Source organism: Chroicocephalus ridibundus, chromosome 12 (assembly GCF_963924245.1).
Source record: "Chroicocephalus ridibundus chromosome 12, bChrRid1.1, whole genome shotgun sequence".
NCBI lineage: Eukaryota > Metazoa > Chordata > Aves > Charadriiformes > Laridae > Chroicocephalus > Chroicocephalus ridibundus.
The window spans coordinates 3275259-3292084 of record NC_086295.1 but is presented as its reverse complement, the minus strand read 5'-3'; the positions used below and the strand labels follow the sequence as shown (position 1 = coordinate 3292084).

At 52.5% G+C, this 16826-nt stretch overlaps 1 long non-coding RNA gene across 1 annotated transcript; it reads right to left on the bottom strand.

Annotated features, from left to right (window-relative positions):
• Positions 1-6324: 6324 nt before the first annotated feature.
• On the bottom strand, positions 6325-15450 carry LOC134522645 (uncharacterized). Its single transcript, XR_010073085.1, has 3 exons — positions 15337-15450; positions 11855-11932; positions 6325-10080 (listed from the first exon to the last, which is right to left on the bottom strand). It is a non-coding gene; the product is annotated as an uncharacterized LOC134522645 (long non-coding RNA).
• Positions 15451-16826: the final 1376 nt, after the last annotated feature.

Genomic DNA, 16826 nt, shown 5'->3' with positions numbered 1-16826 from the left:
GAAGCCACCCGAGATGCGAGGGGTCCGGCTCTGCTCACGCTTGTAGCAGGTTTTTTTCCAGTGCCCTGATGCTGGTGTCAGAGCTACACTTCACCACTGAGCTCCAAAACTGCAGCTTTTTTAAGTCAAGAGCCCTAAAAAAAGCACTTGCAATCCTGTGACTTCGGGCAGAAAAAGCTATAAAAAGGGGCAGCCCCTCCCCGGGGAGGTTTAGCCGGGCTGGGGCAAAGGCTGGCAGGAAGGCTGGGGTAGGAAGGGCATCATGGAGAAGGGAAGGATGAGATAAGGAAAGGCAGATAAGCTGCTCACAAGAATTAAAAGGGCAGGACCCGGAGCAGGGGACTGGCCTGAGCCGTATCTCGGCTCCCACGGAGCTGCCTGAAACCTGGGATGCTCCCAGAGTGCTGGGAGCAGATTCATCTCGGTCAGGGAAGGTTTGGAGCGGGGGCAGGAAAAGGGAAACCTTTCGGGAGGTTTTCATCTGTCTCTGTAGCAAACTAACCGAGAGGAAGGTGGGGAAGAGCCACTCCAGGGGACGGGAATGCTGCAGTGAAGGTGCAACCCCCCCCCCGCCCCGGGGAACCAGCCCCAGCCTCCTCACGGTCCCTCCCGAACTCTCATTATGGAAAATGCCATTCCCATCAACTCCCTTTGCAAGGAAACTAGGCTTGTTTTGATCTGTTTTTTCAAACAGCTTTTCTTCTTGACTGGAGAAATCGGCTTAAATGGGTCCCTCTCCCTTTTCTCGAGCAAGGCTGCAGCTCGTTTCTGCTTCCTTCTCTGTTCACTCATAATCTCGTTTGCTGAAATTGTGAATAGAGCAGAGTTTGGGGTATTTGAGTGTTTATAGAGCAGAAGGATAAGGTTTATATTTGTTTGCCGTGCAGATGTGTATCTTCTGCCGGTGGCTCTGGGTAAGGAGCAGGAGCGGGTGCCAGAGGAGCCGACCCGCCATTCCCGGCGCTGGGAATGCCTCTCCTCTCTTTTCGCTGCAGAGAGGGCAACGATGTGGCTCCGCTGCACAGAAATCTCGCGTGCCTTCCTACAGATGCTGCAGGAACGGGTTCTCAGAGCTGCATTTTGCTCGCTGCAGCTACCGGGAGGAGAAATCCGGGCAGAGCAGCAGAGGAAAGCGGGGGGAGGCAGGCACGGCCCTGGGAAGGTGCAGATGTACCTCCCTTCTGCTGCAGATTTACATGGCTGGGGAAAGAAGCTGTTCAGCAGTGCTTTCCATGCCAGGGAAATCATTAACAAATTAATCATTTACTAATTAAACGGCATGATACCCATGTAAAGGGAGTGTGATTATCCTCTTTTCTAAGTCAGGAAACTAAATGATGTTTCTGATTTTAGACCAAATTTGCCCTTCTGGCATCCCTGCAGCTCCTGCTGCCGCAACCTTTGCTCCGTGGCCAAAGTGGCTTCTTTAGAGCACCCGTCTCTGCACACCAGTGGGAGAAACCTCCCCAGCTTGTGCCGTGTCAGGCACCATTGCTGCCGGAGGGCTGTGCCCGGGCTCCTCTTGGAAAGGGCTGGAGGCTTGGTGGGTTTTTTTGCACGTCCTTTCAATGTGGTGTGGATGCCAGAGGGCTGGAAGAGCCAGCCAAGGAGATGCGGCCGAGGCTTGCCGGGTGCACACACGCCCTTTGCCACCCCCCCGATGAATTACAGTCTGCAAAAATTATCAGCAGAGTCAGGAGAAGTGAGAGCAAAAATGAGAGCCAAAGTCTGATCTGCTTCTTTTCACTCGTCTGAATTTATTTAGATCACGCACACGAGATTAAACCTCTGCTTTATCCCAAATAAAGCAGCCTCTGGCAACAGGGGAGAGGTGAAACTTCACCTGTGGCATATGAGCTTAAATTTATTTTAAAAGTGAAAGAGAATGAAATTGGGAAGGCAGAGCAGTGGCAGTGCTGTCCGGTGAAGACCATGGAGGCATCTTCCTCATTGCGTGTTTGAAGCAAGTCTTTGGGATGCAGAGAAAGGAAATCCATAGTCAAAACGCCGGGTTATTGCATCGCAGGAATGCTTGCCCTTGCTAAGATCTCTCATCCCACCCCTACCACTGTGCCTTCCGAGGTGCTCAGATACGGCAGAAACTCCCCAGAACTAAAGCCAGAACGCTGCCCCTTGCTTCGTGACCTCGAGGCGTCCAGCACACAGCGTTGACACGGCGCGGCAGCCCGAGCCCCGCGCACCTACGTGGTGTCATCCCAGGTATTTGCTTTTGCTAAGTGCAGCTCATTATTACGGCCTCCTCTGGAGTCGGGGTGCGAGGAAAATTAATTCCCCACGGCTTCGCCCAATAACTTTTGGAACAGTATATTTCCCAGTTTTCTTTACTTTGTGCTATGGTTTCACAGACTCAATCAATCGCGGGTGTCACACGGTGGAGTGATCCCACCTGCCGCAGAGAGAAAAGGACGCTGGACTTTGCTGTGCGGTTGTTTGCTTTGTGTTGTATACACAGAATAAAAGTTAATTCAGGAGCAGCTAGGAAAAAGAAAGAAAAAAAAAAACAACCCACACTGAGATTAGGAGCGCAGAGATATAATGGTCTGAAAACCAAAGCCTTGCTGACTCCAGGAAAGTGAGACACGTCTAAGACGGTTCCTTTCCCCATCATAACTCAATACAAATAAAGAGAAGAAGGTGGATGGAAATGGAGTAAATTATTTCACTGCCTAGAGCGACAGAGCAGCAAAAGCAACGGGGCTGGCTTCTCCAGGCTTTCAACACTTTTGCATGTCTTAAAAATAATGCCACATTCAGCCACCTGCTACTGAACTTCATGGTGGCCATCCATCCAAAGGTTACGATAGCCAGGCAGCCCAGTATGGTTTTCCAGCTTGATTTCCACAGCAGGATTTTGTAGGGATAAGGTGGCACAGGGATGATGTCCAAGAGCCTCCTCCTCACCCCTTCACCGCTCCTGGGGACTCGAGGAAGTATTTGTCCTTTGGGCACAAGAGCAAAATGCCGTTTGAGTTGCCCGTAAGGACTTGGATTTGGGCTTTTGCTCCCTTCGGAGCCTCCTGCCGCCGAGCGCCCGCACCCAGGACTAGCCCCATTTTTCTAAGTCAAAGCACATCTCTAATTCAAACACAAAGTGAAAGGATGCTGGAAAGCCGCTGGCCTTTATGGTTTATTAAGCTCTTTGTGCAGGCATAATTTCAGACTATTTTTTTTTTCCCCTTAGACTAGACCATTTCACCTCTGTGCGGCACTTCACAAAAGCCGCCACGCCACCCATCCCTCCTTCAAAATGATGGAAGAAGTATTGGGAAAATCCCACCTTCGTTGCTGAAAGATTATGCGACTCTTTTTTTAAAAAAAAAAAAGAAAAGAAAAGAAAAAAGAATAACAGTCACATTTCTAAACAGCTCTTTATTAAACCGTCCAAACGTATCATCTGCACTGGAGGATGCAGGGGCTGACACCAGACAAAACCATCAGATTGCTCCGAGAAAATGCATTGGCTTGTCTTGACAATTTAGGACTCTGTGGAATACCCTGTTCATATTTGCTGTTGATTTTAAGACTGAAATTTGCAGTATGAAAACAGACATGTCCAAGAAAGCATTGCTCAGCTTAAACTTAAAAGGACAGAGATGCGAGATTACAGCGGAGGGATGCAGCTCCTGGCTCCCAGCCCTTTCTTAGGAACCAGCTTTCACTTTGCCTTGGGCTTTTGGTCTCTCAGCATCTAATGAAAGATGACAGTGCAGGCTCCCTTAGGGGCTAACGTGGGCAATTTCAGTTCTGGCATTTTAATTTATCTGTAACCAGCAGTTTTCAAAAGGGTAGAGCTAAAAAAGAAGTTGGCTTGGTCACACACACACACACAGACAAAAAAAAAAGGGGGGGGAGTTGTGACATAAAATGCATGAGGAGGTTTGCTTCGTTTTAACTCCTTGGGATCCTGCTGAGCCCGTAGCGATGGCTCCATGCTATTAACCCTGTACACCCGGCAGCTGGTTTTCCTTTAGGTGGAGCGGATCCCGCCGTGGTTTATGGCTGTTGGTTTTAGTGCCGGGCACATCGACTATATTCCTGACAGTTAAGGTCCCGACTTTTCCCATTTATTAATCCCCAAAGTTGCATTCAGACGCTGTAATGGCAAAAGGTTAGCTTAGGATCAGTAGCGGCCATAAATCCAGAATCAAAGGCTGCGGGTTCGTCTCCAAACCACCCCGTGTGGTGCCGAGGTGCTGGCCGGGGGGGGGGTGTCGAGCTTTCTGCGAGCCGGCATGAGCACTGACGCTCTCGTTGCAGGCGCGCAGCTGCCCCTGCAGCATCGCGGGCGGCCCGGGAGGCTCAGCCAGGAGCTCGGTCCTTCTCCTGGGCTTCCCACAGCATTTTCCTTGCCGGGTTTTCCCAGATGCGCCGTGCCTGCGGAAGCGCAGGTTATGGCGGCAGGCTCCGTGCTGACACAGCCCGACGCTGATGGCAGCGCCTGGCACCACTTCGTGTCCCAACCTTCACGTCAGCAGCTTCTGACGCTGATTTGTTCCCGGGCACATTCGCCATCCCCTGCAGGCACCTGGGTAACCGCGGGGCGCCCAACGCCATCCGTCAGCTGCCCAAGGATGGGGCCAACCCAGCCCCCGCCTGACCTGCGTTGGGGCTGCAAAAAAGCTTCATTCAGGATCGAATGGGTTAAATATTTTACTTTTTTTTTTTTAAATTATTTACTTCTTTCTATGGAAGAATTCCACTTTGCCGTTTTTTTCCTCCCTGCCGCCTCTAGAGGACCAGGCGATTCGAGGCACAACTCTAGCAGATGGTTTTGGTGATGTGAAGCACAAGGGGATGGCTCCCAAGAGCAGTTAAGTCAAACCCGAAGCGACGCTCGCAGCGTGCCACAGCCCCCGGCCCGGCCGCGGATGCTCCTTTCGGCACAGACAGCCCGTGCTGTCCCCGCGGCCAACGCAGCCGTTCAGCATCTGGTCCAAAATCTGCTGGAAGGGATGCTCATCCCTTTCCCACCCTCCGCGCCGGGCAACGCAAGCTGCCATCTTGCTGCAGATCCGGAGGCTCTTTTTTTAAAAAATATTTACCTATTGTAATGTAAAACCTTCACCTTTTGTCCACGGCAAATATTGCTGAAGTTGTTAGAGAGCGAGAAAAGCAAATCCATATTTTGTCAATATTAGTCCGATAAATAAAATTTGAGACCTCAATGCATTCAGTGCTCAGCAAATGGAAATTAATTTGAGATACGTGAGAACTGACTTTTCTCTTACCAGCATTTCCCTTGCTTTAGTGAGATAATCTAGAGCTATATTGGGAAATGCAAACATTTTTCAGAAGAACTATACGTGATTTATAGGGAAGCAGAGCTGAATTAGCTATAGCACGGCGCTGAGCTTTACTACGGCCCGTACATCTCGTGCCCCCGGACCTCACCGGGCACAATGGACCCGTCTCCCCGATGAAACCCTCTCCCAGAAACAGTTAAACATGAGAAACCAGAAATGATCCATAAATTAGGCCCGGCTAGAGATTCAAAATCATAAGTTCTGGCCTATTGACCTCATACTCTGAGGGGAAATCAGAAGCATTTTTCTAAAGAGCCACCACTGGAGGACGGGGGCTTTAATATATGGGGCAGCGGAGCGCCGATGCAAATAAATACAGCGCTGCATAATTGCAGGGCAAAAATCAATAGATAGCACGGTGGTTAAAATAAAGATATGCGTATTGAAGTTTGGGGTTTAGATGTGCGAATGGCTTTTTCCCGAGGAGCGGAGGGAGGTTTCTTTCCTGCCTCTAAATACGACAAAGGCGACGGCTCCTCCGCTGCCCCTTGTACGGGGAGCAAGTTCCAGCTGTGGTCTTCCTCAGAGCAGCTATCTTGCGCCGTGATTATTGGCGTGATTAATAAGTGCAGTTTGCTCATTTGAAAAATCCCGGCGACGTTTGCCGCTCAGGCATCACGTCAGCGCAAGACACAAGAAATCGCTGTGACAACTGTTTTGCGAGTTCAGGTTTTATTGACGAACACCACAAAGGGACGAAGCCCAGAGCAAGTCCCTTTTCACTTTAATATTTAAACCGCTTTTAGGCCGACGTCAATATTAGCTCTCGTAATTGATGCTGACAGTTGACTGTCTGACCATAAAAAAGACAAGCGATACAATTAAAAAAAAACCCCTTATTGCAATGCGCCAGCCACCACAGCGAAGGACAGTGGGACGAGGGGCTGAGGTCTCAGCATCCCTGCTGCCGTCGGAGCTGGTGATGCTGCCCGGGAAGGGATGGGACCTTCGGGTTCAGCTGATCCCATTTTCCCTGGACGAGAAACCCATGGACGAGAAACCCATGGATGCTCAGCCTCGAGACCGGCCGATGCTTTTAATAGCTAAATACCATTTGTAGCTAGTTAACCTCAGGATTTCCAGCCCTAAATCTATTTCCCGCGGGAAGCAGGGAGCACTAGGGCAATGGACAAACGCAAAGTTCCTGGAGGTGGGTGGGAAGAGCGCACAGCCCTTTGCCAACCGCCCCGTGCGGGCAGATCACCCAGCAAGCGCGTGGCGCGCCAGGCTCCAAACCCACTTATTTATTGCACAGACCTTTCTGATCTTCATTGGTCTTACTCTGAGAAAGGAGTCTCATGTTTGTGCTGAAACTTTGGGCTAAAAGTAGTCCAAATACTAAACAACGTACAGCTGAGATTTAACGTGAAGCGCCGGATAACCTGAGGTGCGGTTATTGTCGTTGCTCGGTCTGTAACACAAGCAGAAGGAATTGCGCAGTACATCACCATCTCCAGGTGTTTTAAGGGAGGCGTAGAGCAGTTTTGCTGGCGTTGAGTTCTGCCTGTATGCAGAGTGGGGCATAAAATCAAAACCAGAGAGCTGACGTCGTTGCTGAAGGTGATATTTTTAAACTCTGAAATGAAAGGCGGGCAAACAACTGAAATATCCGGTATGCATTAAAAAAAAATTGAGCTGAGTTCACCACAGGGAAAAATATTTCATAAATGGAAATTTCGGGATTTCTAAAAGGTGGGGTTTAATAAAAAAATTATCAGTGGCAATACTTAATACTTCTGTTTTTCTCCCGATCGGGTTGAAGGGCTGCACGGGCATAAATCTTTCTGAACCAACCCGCTGTGCTCCAGTTAAGCCAGTTTGGGTCCTTCTACACTTAGATTCAGGCTCAAACGAAAGCCGGCAGAACTCCTCCCCAGCAGCCCTCTCCCGGCCAACGCCTGCCCCGCTGTCTGTCCTGGTTGGAGGATGTCCCGGCCACCCCTTTCTTTTTTGTTCTTGATATTTTTTTTTTCGCCGAGTTTTGGGTTTCTCCGGGCAGTTTGTGTTCCCGGCGGAGGAAAGTGCCCAACAGAGGAACCGGGATTAAGGAGACAATGAGGAATCCCAACCGCTGCCGTGCGGCGGGGAGCAGGTCACGGATTTAGTGCGAACGAGAGAAAACAGGAGAGCTTTGTAGCAATTAAAGCTGGTCAAAGCCCACCAAATGCTGGAGAAAATAAGGCGGGGTGGAGGGGGCTGGAAATCATTGCGGTATTACAAGTCTAAAAAAAAAACCATATAAATCAATATTCTTATTGTTCCCTGCAGGAGTCTCCCAAGGAGGGAAGAGCCATGCCCAAGTGGCAGGGCTAGCTGAAAAATAAAAGATTAGCCTTTAGATCCTTATCAAAATGGCAAGGGGAAGCTTTTGGGTAAAAGGGCTACCTACAAGAAAGCTCTCCTGGCCCGTTACTGCGCTTGCGTTTAAAAGACGGACAACCACTGACATGAACTAGCCGGCAGTAGATGAGCGTGCTTTAATTACCTGAGTTTCTACAACAAATAATCCTAAGTTAAAACCATCTCCGTGTGCGCGGGTATGCGTGCGTGCGCACACGCGGGTGCCGGCAGGTTTCACGGCAACGAAAAAGGCCACGGGAGAAAAATTGGCCATAAATGCGCCGGCTTCATCTCGGAGTTGTTCTCTTCCATTCTGGCGTTGCAAATAAAATATCCTGTGTACTGTAAACTGCTCCTCTGTACAGTAATGCATTTGTTGCCACCATGGCTCTTATTTAAGCATCTGACTACAGTAATTGTTTCATACATTAACTATACTCCCTGATGGTTGCTCTATTATCCTTTTTTTTTTTTTTTTTTAAGTCCAAAATGGTGCTTGCAGATATTAGCAGCTTGATTACTTGTTTTATTAACAATTTCGACAAGGCGTCAGCGTTGATTTGGGAAGCGGGGTGGCGTTGCCGGTGGGTCGGAGGTTTCTGCCAGGCTTTGTTCCGCAGCTCGCTGCTCCGCGCGGCCCCAGCGATCCGGGCTGTGAAGCCCAGAGGGGTCTCGGGCTCGATTCGAGTTGGGCGTCCACAATCCCCACGGTCGCCACACTTCGCTGCGGATAAAGCATTTGCATGCAGCTGGCCGTGGGGGCCAAAGCCAGGAAAAAGTGATTTGGGAAAAGCAGGCGGGGAGGTGATGGGTTGGGGAGGGGGAGAGGGATGCAGCGACCTGCGCTCCCGTGAAAACCGCGTGTGCAGGCGCCCGGGCGCGCGCATCTCCGGCGGGGGACCAAGCAGGCAGGACCAAATTTAATGTGTCGGCCCCTTTTATACAGGAGCAATTCCCAGTGGCGAGTGGAAGGGGAGGAAGCGGCTGGATCGGGGCCGGGAAGGGGGCAGGCGAGGTTTCCGCAGCCCTCCCTTCGCTCGTGCGTCACTTCTGTCACCGACAGGAAAAGCAGAGCCTGATGCCAGTTATTAAATATCTTCATTATAAGGGCATTCCTTCCAGCTGACTTCCAATTTTGTTGTATCTGGGGGCCCCGTGTTAATAACTGCACGCTGAGGACAAGTGTTCTTAAAAAACACTGACTATTTAAATTCTTATAAATAATATGCAGCTTCCCGCTTCTGACTGATAGATATATTGTTCAGCCGAGCCACCATGAAGGCAATAAATATATGTACTGTTATGGGTCATGAGTCTAAAAATTAAATCAAATGCAGAAATTGAGTCTTGACAGAATCTGAAGGGATAATGTCTTAGCGTCTCCAATTACGCAGTTCAACATTTGGATAAATCATATGAAAGTAAGTATTTAGCCCCATTTTTCATAATCACTATTAATGAGAACAAAATGGGAGCTGAGGGCAGAGGGAGAGAGTTCTGACAAGATAAATAGCATATGGGGTGTGTTGTCAGCCACAGAAAATCAAGGCTGTTTAAACCCCCTAAACAGCAGGAAGGAAAAATGCAGTTAAAAAAAAATATAAAAAAAAAATAGAGAGATTAGTGGTCACGTGTTTTTATCAGCGACAGTCTCTGTCTCGGGGCTTTTGAGATCTGGCTTCCCAAACCCCACTTAGGGCGCAGAGGTACCATCTAGAGCTCCCCAGGATGGTGTGAATGACCGATATCCCGAGCACGCGATTTCAATGCTGCCTCTTTTCACTCTGTAAGCAGCATTTAAAACATTGCTTAAAAAAAAAGTCATTTAAAAAACCCACAGATTTTCCCCCTGGCCTGGTCCCTGTGTGTCCAGGACCGGTGGCTACATACACCTTCAGTGGCCACCTCTTTGTTTCAGGGCAATAAAACCCGAGCAGGAATCGTTCTGTTTGCACGGCGTTTTTTGCAGTTTTCATGCCAGGACACGCGCAGGATGTGCAGGGCTTGAAGGAAGGAGGGGAAGGTATAAATTCTGTAGTCGTTTTCTATCATCTTCGCTGTCTTTCCTGCTTTTCGTGTTGAAATCACATTAAGCATCTGCAGAATTATTCTTAGAGGGTCTCTCGTGAAATCAGATGGCTCGGAATGGAATTCATTCCCACTCCGTTTCATCAGACGCTAGCACGGAGAGGGCCAGATCCTGCTCTAATTGGCTTCGAGGTGGGGCTCCCTCTTTTTGCACCCAGAAGTCGGGATTTCACACTTGTGCCGAGTTTTTTACCCATCCCGAGGTCGTGCCCGGCGTTTCGGTATCTCAGGGAGCATCCGTTGCTCTCGCTCGGATGCAGACGGGGGCTGAAGCCTGATGTTAGGCATCCTAGCGACTCGCTAGGAGCCGAATTATATCAGAATATTCCTGCAATATAAAGCGCACGGTCACCTTTCGGCACCGAATTAGAGTTACAATATCCCCGCTAAAGTCAACAGCAGTTCGTGGTATTAGCTACACGGCCGTATCCTCCGCCGCTCCGAACAGGAGCATTAAGCTATAAATACCCCGGCAATCCAGGGGAGAGGGGACCATTTCAATATCTCAGGCAACATTAGCAGCTCACAGATTAAGCACGTGGGGCCTGGGAGATTATCTCCTTGAATCAATATAAAGCAGGGAAGCAAACAAACAGCTGGCCGGGTTCCCCCCCAAATAAAAGCGTTTGATTGTGGCAAGCTTCAAAGCCACCGGTTGACACGAAACGGGTCGGGTGCCCTCCCCTGCTGTGCCCGGGGAGCGGAGGGTAGCGTGGAAATAAATAAACATCTAAAAATTACTGCTTACTCCTCCCCCCGCCGACCAAACCGCCTCCCAAAGAAAAGCAGGGAAGCAACGAAAACCACCCCAGAACATATGGCGGAATCAAGCGCAGGATCCCCCGTAGGTTTGGGTTGTACAAGTAAATATGAATCTGGGGGGGATACTGGGGGCTGAGATCAAAAGAGCTGCTCCCGTTTCTAGAGGGAAAAAGGAGTGCTTTGATGTCACAGCGTCTTCCCTGCGCCGCCTAATGAACTGAAATTGTGACACAGTGACATCCTGCAAGGTTTGAAAGCACTTAGCGCAATGACACGTCTTTGGGGTTTGCTGCTCTCTTTTTCCATCGGGCTCCTTTGCCAGGCAGCCGGCGGGGGGCGGGGGGGCAGGGCTGCCGGCGGGGCTGGGGGAGCGGCCGAGGAGACCGGGGGGGGCTTCGGGGAGCGTTTCTCCCTCGATGACACAACAGGGGACTCGCTCCATCACAAGAGGGACCGGGCAGTTCGGGGCAGAGATGCAAACGGGAGGGATGCAGCGGGGCAGGGTGTGTGGGAGGCGGGGAGCACAGAGACCCCCCCGTCCCCGTCCCCCAGCCATTGCACCCACCCAAGGCTGGCAGGACCGGGGTCATCGTCATGGGCCCAGCCCGAGCCACGGCATCCTCATGTGGTGATGGACGTGACAAGGACTCCGGGGGGAAGCAGGGACAGGATACGCTTCTCACCCGGGTCCCACAGATGCAGAACCCCCCCCTCGCTCACGTGAGTCCCAGAAAATACCCAGCAGGTACAAAACCCAGGGCTACAGGCGTCTTCCTCGCACAGGCTTTTCCGCCTGTTTTTGCCCAAACAAAGGGCCTGAAATGTTTCACCAGGAGAAAAGCGCTGAAGCCAAACCCTGTGCCCCCACCCCGGGGAGGGCCGAGGCGAGCGGGGAAGCCTCTGCGGGATTTCGGATGGATCCCCTCCGGCTTTTCACCAGGAGGTGGATGACCTGCCGTTGCCTGCGGAGCGTGGGTTGGTTTATTGGGCTTTTCTGGGAGCATCTCTTCATCCAACCCATGGCTCTGGACAAGGACGCGGAGCCCGGCAGAGCCCGGGCAACGCCGCCGTCAGGGATGCACACGACGGCTCAGCCAGCGCAGGGTTAAATCCAGTTAATCCCCAGGGTTTACTCCGGATTAACCCGGGGAATTGGGAGCAGCCTTTGCCCCGATGTAAAAAGGTCGGGTTTTCAATGGCAGAGGAAACCCAACGGCGTTACCCGCGCGGGGGGGTCACAGATCTGGGTGAGAGAGCTGCTGGGGCCAGAAGTTAGGAAACGTGACACGGCTGAAGCAGGCGGGGAAGAGAAACTTTATTCAATCATCTGCTTTACTTACTTTGTAGCCAAGGAAATTCATCTGTCCCTTGGACTTGTTTGTGCTGTGAAAGCTCCGTGTTGTCACGAGGCAAAAAACCTGTTAGAGAGAATAAAAAGGGCGATGCTGAGCTGCAACCTGCCTTCAAATGCTGCGCCCGGATAGGAAAAATAAAACCACGAATTAGGGAAAAGAGTCCCGTGGCTCTTCCGAAGCCAGGGATGCGGTCTGATCACTCCTCACCAAGCCACCGGGATTAAGAAGGCATTAAGGGGAATGACAACTTGACGGGTTTTAGCAAAGCGTCATGACACTGTGACATTGCCTTTCCGAAAAATACCGTATTTGGGGGGGGGGGGGGAGGGGGTGGTGCGCAGAAATACCTGTACGTACAGAGCCACACGCACAGGAGGAAAGCCCGGAAGGACTCGAGGCGTCGTTAGAAAAGTGTGAGAAAAGGGACGGAGCTCTCCCAGGAGGGGCTACAGAAATGCACCCGCGTAATCGCCTCGGCTGGAAGCTCCACGGAGGAGTTTGCTGTCGGGGTGTTGCGGCAAGGGGGGGTCGATGGGAGCTGGGGCACCTCGAGCCACCCCTGCCCCCAGATTCCAGGGAGAATTCCCAGCGCACATCCACCCCTGCAGGAAAGAGTTTCTGGAGTAAGGGAAGGGATCGGTCACATGGAGCTTCTTTTCCATGAAAAACTCGCTGTGGCGGGGAGAGGATTTGATTGCGCGGAACAGAGCCGGGCTGGATGCAGCTCCCAGATGCTGCTGTGTAGAAATATTCACTAATAATAATAATAATAACGATGACACAGTGGGAAAAAGCTCATCTTGAGCTGAGCATTGAGGCGCATTAACGCGACTTTGGTGCAGCCTTGGGGCGGGTGGCTCCACGCAAGGTCGCGTTGCGGCGTTCTGGCGGCCAGGAGCGGGCAGCAGCCCCCGACGGCCACCCGTCGCCCTCCTGCACCTGCTGCAGGGAGCACCCTGAGGGAAAAGCCAAAAGCACTGAGCTGGGAAGCGATAAACAACCCCCATCGCAGGGAGGGGGGTCCCTGCGTGTGAACTGAGGCCTTGCCGGCTCCCAGCGAGATGCCCCTTCACAGCGCCGCGGCTCCCGTCTGGGGCAGTTTCCCTTCGGAGATGCCATTCACCAAATCCCACTCAGCCGTGATTTCAGCTAAGCTGCATTTCATTATTTTTTTTTTCCCCCCAAATCAGCCTTATGCAGATTCCAGCCTCTCTGCCGGTTAACCCCCGCAGCGCCAGCACACCCCAAATGGCTGTAGGAGCTTGGGGAGGTTTTTGGCTGTGAGAATCCTAAAACGTGGTGGCGCGACACAGCGCCTCAGTGAGACCACCTGGCAATTTGCTTAGAAAACCTACCACAGAGCTCTGCTTGCCTGATCAGACATTTTTTTCCCATCTTTCTCTTATCAGAAGACCTATATGGGTCGTAATAAAGAAACGCTGTTTGTACAGAATAAAGGGTATTGTACTAGTCTCTACTAAGAGTGTAGATATCGACTGCAATTTTCCTTAGCTCATAGCTATATTTTATTAATAAAATGTGAGTTAACATCCAGTTTATCCATGAGCACCTTTAAGTAGCTCACAGTTTTTTCATGTTTGAGTCGGGCTGACAGAGAGGTGACCATTCCCTTGGCTGGGCAGAGGGATGGACCCAGGCAACACCGATCTTCCTGTGAGCTTCCCAGTTGTGCCGTGATGGATGCCCCAAAGCCAAAATTAAGGCTGCGATGCCTGAATTAAAAGTCCAAACTGAGGATGGAAGAGGAAGTTAAGAAAGGATGAGCAGCAGGTTGCATCATTGGATCTTGCCAAGACAATGAATCAGGCTTGTTTTAAAAACCCTGAAGATGATTTAGGCTTCCTCATAGGGATATGAGCTCCGAACGGGAATCCTGTCCACAAGCCCAGCTTCGTTGCGTGGGATAACACAAGGGACTGCGGCCCATCACCACCCGGCCCCCAGTGATGGTCATTCCACTGCCGTGACCACGGCATGCAGAGACACGGGGCTGCTCCTGACGTGGGGCAGAACACCCCCCGCCTCCGGCTGACACGAGTGGAAGCGGGTGCAAATGGAAAACTAACCCCGGGCAGCCGGGATTCGCTCCAGGCCCTGGAACGACGCTTCCCGGTGCAGGGCAGCCGGGAGGGGGTGCTGGTTGCTGAGTGGGGAGCTCAGCGCTGGGGTGGGAGGTGGGTGGCCTGCACCCTGCGTAAACCCTGCCTGCAATCAGCCTGTGCACAGCCTGCATCCTGCCTGCACCCTGCCTGCAATCAGCCTGTGCACAGCCTGCATCCTGCCTGCACCCTGCCTGCACCCTGCCTGCACCCTGCCTGCACCCTGCCTGCAATCAGCCTGTGCACAGCCTGCATCCTGCCTGCACCCTGCCTGCACCCTGCCTGCACCCTGCCTGCAATCAACCTGTGCACAGCCTGCATCCTGCCCTGCACCCTGCCTGCACCCTGCCTGCACCCTGCCTGCAATGAACCTGTGCACAGCCTGCATCCTGCCTGCACCCTGCCTGCACCCTGCCTGCAATGAACCTGTGCACAGCCTGCATCCTGCCTGCACCCTGCCTGCACCCTGCCTGCAATCAGCCTGTGCACAGCCTGCATCCTGCCCTGCACCCTGCCTGCAGCCAGCCCGCAACCTGCCTGCACCCTGCCTGCACCCAGCCCACAATCAGCCTGTGCACAGCCTGCACCCTGCCTGCACCCTGCCTGCAATCGGCACGCACCCTACCTGTGCACAGCCTGCATTCTGCCTGCATCCTGCCTGTACCCTGCCTGCAATCAGCCTGTGCACAGCCCGCACCCTGCCCGCACCCTGCCCGTGCACAGCCCGCACCCTGCCCGCCCCCGCTCCCCGCTCCCGCCGCCCCCCGCCCCGGGCAGCCCGTGCCTGTGCCGCCCCCTGCCGGCGCTCCCGAGCACTGCAGCCGCCCGGTTGCCGCGGCAACGGCGGGGGAGGCAGCGGGGGGGACCGCCGGGGGGACGGGGGGGACCGAGCCCGGCTCCGCTGGGGACGTCCCGCTGCCGGGGCTCCTCCGGGGATGGGGCAGAGCCGCGGGGGGAGGCCGGGGCAGCGGAGCCCCCTCCGCTGTTACTATTTCTTAATTCTTTTTTGGGGCAGAAGACGGGGCTCGGGGCAGATTTGTGTCCTGTGTTGGGCATTTCCCTACAAACGGGCCGGGACAGGGATCTTGCCGGCAGACATGGAAGTGTCAGCACTTCCAGGGGCTTTATTCCCTGCTGCTGAGCCCCCTGCTCAGTTTTTCCAAGCCTCCCACCAGTGACCTGGGATTTCCACCCCCGCAGTGTCCCCGCTCCGCCACGGAGCCTTGGCAGCCCCATGGAAAGTGGCTCCTCTCCCCTCGTCCCCCTCGCCCGAAGCGGGGTGTCCCTGCCACCAGCCAGCGTTCCCCCCACCACCACCCCCGGCCCCGATGCCTGATTAGGATTCACCTCGCATCCAGGCGGAGGAGGGCTCCGCATCCCGGCATGCACCCGCCCGAAATCGCAGGCCATGGCTCGCGCCGCAGCGGCCATCTGGTTGGAAAACAACAGGCCAAACAGTTTCAGCATCACGTCATGTATCCGCCAGCGGGGAGGAGGTGGAGAAGGTGTGGGGGGGGACACAGAGGCAGAAATGCCAGCGAGAAGGAAGGCGGTCGGGGTGGTGGGATGCGCGGGAGCGGTGGTGGCTCCGGCGAGGCCGTGGCCGTGTCGGGGGGGTCCGGGCTTGGGGACCGCTCCCCGCTCCCATCCCTCGCCGCAGGGAAGCCGTGCGGTTCACAAGGATTTCCCCCTCATAAATTAGTATCTTCCAGCTGTTTTCCTTCCACATAAAAATCTCTTCTATTTCTTCTCTTATTGCTTTATATAAACAAACATGAGAGCGGCTCGTTCTAAATAAAGTTATTTGTCTACGTAAATTAATATATCATATTCTCTCCTGAAATATAGAGAGCTATTTGTCTCCAGAGAAATCATGTTAAGAGTGACATAGTATAACCCTATTCATTTGCATATGCAGATATGTCTAATTATTCAACTTGCAATTAAAGGCTTGTGTGTCAGCAAATGAGACTAATTAGATACATTTATCTATGATAATCAGCTTTATTACAAACAAAATAGATTTCCCTTCACTTCCCGGGCAAGTGAGACGTGTTGACTGGAGGTGGATGGTCAAGGGCCCGTGGACTTAAATCGCTGACGGGGTTTCCGTCTCCATCAGACTGGGCAGAGGCGCACGGTAACTGGTTTCTCCTGTGTCCGAAGCACAAACACATCATTTTTCAGCTTTTTTTAAACTTTTTTTTGAAACCATCCCGCCGGCGCAATCCATCCTTTACTATAGGGAAGGGCATAAATAGTTACTCTGGCTTCTAAGTGATTTAGGCTCCTGGGTTAAATGCATCGGGTGTGCTGTCTCCGTGGGCTGAGACAGCAAGTAAAGGCGCAGCGGAGATGAGGACATAGCTGGCAGCTCTCATTTAAGGCAGGTAAAAGAGATAAGAGCTCCTTCAGGTTAGACAGAAGGATTGCAGCCCTCATCCAAAGCACAGACTCAGCCCACCGCCTGCAGCAAAGGGTTAGCAAAGTGCGGGCTGCAAAAATACGAGCTCCGTGGGTTGGTATTGGGCAGAAAAGTCCGGCGGCATGGAGGGGAAAGCAGCCAGGATGCGCCAGACGCCGGCTGAGCAAACCCTGGTACTCGGGGCAGCAGGGAGGATGCTTTGGGCTGTTTATTATTCCCTGGAAGGGGCTCAAAGCTGCCGAGACAGAACTTTGGTTTCTCCTGGCAGAGTTCTGCTACTTTCAGGAAAACATCATTTCTCGCATCTTCTCTGTGGACCGAACCAAAGACACAAAATAACATTCAAATCCCACATTTTTTGGCTAACCTCTCAGGCCAACAGAACGTGAATCACTTGATGCCAATGGCTGGA